Raw genomic sequence first — 5,718 nt, 5'->3', positions numbered from 1 at the left:
CTTTATCACTGCCCAACACCCACCATCGCCCCCATCTCTATCGCACCTCACTCCACTGCCTTGCACCATAAAATCCCTGCAACAAAACAACTTAATTAGAATATTTTAAACTTTAGGAACTAATTTCAAATTTAAGCAATAATTTAAAGAATTAATCTGAATCAATGCGAGGGCACCCTCCATTTTGGAGTTGTGTTTTATATTTTTGCTTATAAAATTGAAAACTAATCATCAAATTTTCAAAATTAATTGAAAGCATAATTTTAATTTTCAAGTTTCGATTTTGATTCAATTTTATAATACTAAGCCGTTATACCATCATGAAATGAAACTTAACGATAAAATACCATATCCAATTTATATCCTGGGTATAAAAATCAAACTCCATTAAAAAAAGGCCAATTTTACTGTTAAGTAAGAGAAAGTATTTCAGCTAATGTTAAAGTGTTGTGAAATACTTTACTGCAGGGATCTTATGGTGCGGGGGTAGTGGATAGAGATGGGGTGGTGACAAGGATTGGTGGTTCTTATGTTGCAAATTATTAAATAAATATTTTTTTACTAATTAAAGGAATGTCTCTAACTTTAGTCAAAAGTATAAAAATATCATGTCAACAATTCGTTAATGTATTAATGAAGTTTTTAACGGTAGCGATTGATTCAAACAATTATCTTAATTAGAATGATTAAATTGACAAAAATAAAATTAAAGTGATCAAAATAAGAACGATATTATTTTAAAATGACTTAGGGTATGCTTTTTTTTTTAATAAAACCATCTACGAAAGTTAATAATTTTCGGGGTGTTTATGAGTGTACAATTGTTATTTTCAAAGTTATTAACCTAAATCTTTTTAAGTGCAATGTTTTCTTGGTTTTAACCATGAATTTGATACTATTATTATTGATGCTTAATAAGATTAAAATTAAAATATGCTATCAGCTCATGTAGTTTGATAAAATTTGAGGTTTAGGTCTATACTTTAAAATAAAAATAAAAATAAAATTCTTTTATATTTTTAAATTTAAAATTTTAATTCAATAATTAACATCGATAATATTTTAGTCAAAATTTATCAACTCCGTATGTTTATTTCTTGTCAATCATATTGTACTAATATGAATATAATTTAATTTTTAACGAAAAATAATAACAATATTAAAGATGGGATTAAAATTTTAAAAAACTACTTAAATTTTAATGTTTTAAGTATAAAACTAAATCTCCGTAATTATAAAAAATATATGTATAAATTAAATTTTAAATTTTACCAAAATTAATTGGTTCATTATTTTCATATGTGAGGAATGTGGTGGGTTGTACAAAACACAATTTTAATATTTTACAACATCATAGAAATTGAGATTCTGGCTTCATGGAATTTTTCTTTTTGGTCATAGTTCATCAATAATTTTAGACTGAGACTTTCGAAACCCAAACTCAATATTGAGTAGTATAATATTTTTTTAAATTCAATTTAAATTCCTTTAATATAAAATTCCTGTCTTTTAGTCTCAAAATTTAAAATTTAATAAACTTTATTTTCTTTTTTTACTTCATCTTTTTAAATTTCGAATCTCCTCAAATTGATGGAAGTGATAGATATAGTTACGATTGTGGTAGTGGGAAATGGTAAATTGGCATGACTCAGAAGGAACATTAAAAAGTATAGGATTGAAGGTGATGGGTGTGATTTTTAAATTGAATTGATGACAATTCCAACATGTTAGTTGCAACACTATAATTGATAGATTTGCTTTTAATAAATTACCTAACCTCTTTTCTTTAATCTATCACCATGCTCCTTTCTTGAATAATTAAACTTTGGATGACAATGCTATAATTCAACTTTAGCTTCTTCTTTTTTTTTTTTTTTTTATAGGGATGAAAATCAATCCCATCCTAAGTAAGGTAAATCCCATGCAGCTAGGAGTTTTCTAGACACAACCAGCAATGCAATATTTGTATGCTGACAGAAAGGTCATTAACTTGGAGCCACTGTTTCAAGTTGCTGCATTTTATACTTTAATTTATGTATTTTATAAATTTTAAAATTTTAATTTGATAATTTTTAAATTTATTAAGTTTTATTTTTCTTTATTTAAATCTTATATCCCAAACATATTATTACATATGTAATATCATTTCAATTTTTTTCACATGTTACTAAAAAGGTCAATTAATGAATTTAACGAATGACATTTGTATCAATATCAAAATCTCAAAATTCAAAACGTATAGAGACTAAGAATGATCAAATTGAAGAATATAGATCAAGTCTACAACTTTACACATAATACATGAGTAATAGCATAATTTAACGAAGAGAATACTACTATCATTTGGATCATTACTGATATTTTAAAATTCGAAAAAATATAAAAATAAAAATTGACCAAATTAAAATATTTGACCAACCCTAATGATAAACCATAAAAGTAACATGTTTTAATCTCATGCTTGGCATGTTTTTGGATGATTTATTATATAATTTAGTGAATTAAATGCTCCTAATCCTTTAATTTCATGTTTCTATACTTAGGAGAGCATAGAGGAGCAAAAGAAGCGGAAAACGGGCCAAAATTGGACAAAACAAGCTATTTTCAGGAACCACACGACCTGAGCATTCCCACATAGGTTGAGGACATGCCCTTGTGAGCCACACGAGCTGGCCACAAGCCCATGTGCCAGCCCATGTCGATTTGAACCCTGTTTCCCTAACACGCAAAAAAAGCCAATTTTTAGGGCTTCTGAGCATTCTAAAGTTTATAAATACACATTAGAAGAAGTCCTAAGGGAGCACGCAGAGTAGAACAAAGAAATTACTCGAAGAACGCCGTTGGAATCAACTCAAAAGCAGGATCTCCTTCAAGATTGAAGATCTTCAGTCAACTTCTCTAGAAGTTTTTGGGTTTCTTTATGTTTTGCAGTTTTCCTAATTTTGAGATGTTTTCCTCCCGAAGTATGAACTAAATTCCCTAGATACCTAGGAAAAATGAAAACTATGACGGATCTTGTTATTTAATTTTCTGAATTACATGAAAAATACTTGAATTCTTGATCTCAATTATGTGTAATTATTCCATGTTTTAATGTTTTCAGGATATTAATTCATGATTGATGTGCTTAATTCGGTGGAAGAAAAGTCCCTGTTTTAATAGTAGATCTGCCATAATTGACTGGAGTTGCATGCAATCCTAGAAATAGGATGACATAAATCTACCGGATTAGAGTCAAATCTAATAGGGGAATCCATAGAACGAGTTAATACGACAATAGAGGTTTTAATTAGAAAAAGATTTCAATTAATCAACCTAGAGTCAGTTATTTTTACTCTCGAAAGAGATACTAATATAATTTAGGGATTTCTATGGATCAAGGCAAGTGAATAAATCATTTAATTCAGATTCAGAATAATAAGTGAAGTCTAGGTGGAGTCTTTCCTGGGTATTGTCTCTCTCGTCGGTTTATTCGATTATTTTCTTACTTTATTCTCTGTCGAGTTCTTAATAATTAGTTTAGATAATTTTAGATTAAAACAAACTTCTTCAATTTACCGGCTAGATAATAGAAAGATAGTAAGTACTAGTACTTTTAGTCCTCGTGGATACGATATTCCCGATTCACCAGCTATACTATTATTCAATAGGTGCGCTTGCCTTTATCGTGATTTTAGTTAGTTAAATGAATCATCATCAAGTTTTTGGCGCCGTTGTCAGGGACTAAAATATTAGGAACACTTAATTTTTATTAATTTAGCCATTTTTTACTTTTATTCCATTTTATTTTTATTTTTAGTTTAATTTTGTTTTCTAAGTTTCCTTTTGTTTGCTTCTAGCAGGTTCCTTTAATATATGACTAGAAGAAACCCGTCAGGATCTCTCATATTTGATAATGAGATCGAAAGTACAACTCGTAGAAACAATAGAGAAGAGAGGCAGAGTTGACAAAGTACAGTGGAAGAGAAAGAGGAAATCATTAATATTACTGAGGAGATGGCTGAAAATCAGAATAATCAGCTACCTCCTGTAGTTACAGCAAATCCTGCTCCTTGTACTATATACGATTATGCCAAGCCCAATTTAACTGGGGCCAAATTGAGTATTGTTAGACCTGCTATTGCTGAAATAATTTTGAACTAAAACCTAACATTATTCAAATGATTCAATAGTTTGTTCAATTTGATGATTTGCAGGACAAAGACCCAAATACTCATTTGGCTAATTTTCTAGAATTCTACGATAATTTTAAGATAAATGGCGTTTCTGATGATGTCATTTGCCTTCGGTTATTTCCCTTCTCATTGAGGAATAAGGCTAAACAGTGGTTTAACTCCCTACCACGAGGTTCTATCACTACATGGGAGCAAATAACCGAAAAATTTGTATTTAAGTACTTTCTATCGGCTAAGATAGCCAAGCTGAGGAATGATATATCTTCCTTCGTGCAAATGGATTTAGAGACTCTGTATGATACATGGGAGAGGTATAAGGACATATTGAGAAAGTGGCCTCACCATGGGTTACCTTTATGGTTACAAGTTCAAACATTCTATAATGGTTTGAACCCCTCAACTAGGAAATTGATCGATGCAGCCACCGAGACTTTAAATAACAAAACACCTGAAGCGGCTTATGAGTTTATAAAAGAGATGACACTGAATAATTATTAGTGGCAAGTCATGAGGACAAAGTTGATGAAACCAATCGGTGTTTTTAACGTTGATGCGGTCACCAGGTTGTCGAATCAGGTAGAACTTTTGAGTAAAAAGATTAATGGTTTATATGGTTCTACACAGGTACATCCAGTGATGCAGTGTGATACAAATGGATGAAGAATAAACAATCCAGAAGGTCTATCCTACAGCCCTGGTACAGAGAAAGAACAAGTCAACTATATGGGTAATAATTCTAGACCTTAAAATAATCTATATAGTAACACTTATAATGCAGGTTGGAGGAACCATCCAAATTTCTATTAGGGTGGTCAAGGAAATCAAAAACCACAACCCCCTCCAAGCTTCCGACAACAACCTTACCAGCAAGAGAAGAAGCCGAACCTTGAGGAGATGTTGATGAAATTTATTTTGGTGTCAGAAACCCGTTTCCAAAATACCAAAATAGCACTTAAAACTCAACAAGCGTTGATTCAAGGGCTCGAGAATCAAATAGGTCAGCTTGCTAAGCTGATTTCAGAAAGACCACAAGGTAGCTTGCCTAGCAACAGCAAAACTAACCCCAGAGAAAAGCTTCATGCAATTACAGTTCGAGATGAAGAAGGGTTAGTTGAACCAGAACCAAAACTAAGGCAAGAAAGTGTGGTAAGTCAAGGTAAGGTTAAAGTGAGCCACATTGTACAAAATCCGGTAGGTAATAAGTATAAACCTCGTGTGTCATACCCAAATGCGACAAAGAAAGGCCACACAAATGAACAATTTGGTAAATTTCTTAAACTTTTAAAAGAATTGCATATTAACTTACCGTTTATTGAAGCTCTTTCGCAGATGCCCAATTCCGTAAAATTTTTTAAGGAGCTTTTGGCAAACAAACGAAAGTTAGATGATTTGTCGCACGTGAAGTTAAATTCAGTTTGCTCAGCTATCCTGCAGAGTAAACTACCCAACAAATTGAAAGATCCAGGGAGTTTTACTATTCCTTGTTTAATTGATAGTTTAAATGTTAATAGTACTTTGGCTGATTTAGGGGCGAGTATTAATG

General features: G+C 31.2%; 1 non-coding gene across 1 annotated transcript; it reads right to left on the bottom strand.

The window, feature by feature from the left end:
• Positions 1-4,418: 4,418 nt before the first annotated feature.
• On the bottom strand, positions 4,419-4,525 carry LOC128280211 (small nucleolar RNA R71). The gene has a single exon (XR_008270392.1). It is a non-coding gene; the product is annotated as a small nucleolar RNA R71 (small nucleolar RNA).
• Positions 4,526-5,718: the final 1,193 nt, after the last annotated feature.

The sequence above is a fragment of the Gossypium arboreum genome, chromosome 8 (assembly GCF_025698485.1).
Source record: "Gossypium arboreum isolate Shixiya-1 chromosome 8, ASM2569848v2, whole genome shotgun sequence".
NCBI classification, from domain to species: Eukaryota; Viridiplantae; Streptophyta; class Magnoliopsida; order Malvales; family Malvaceae; genus Gossypium; species Gossypium arboreum.
Note: the sequence above shows the minus strand (reverse complement) of the source record. Positions and strands in the feature narration are given on the sequence as shown.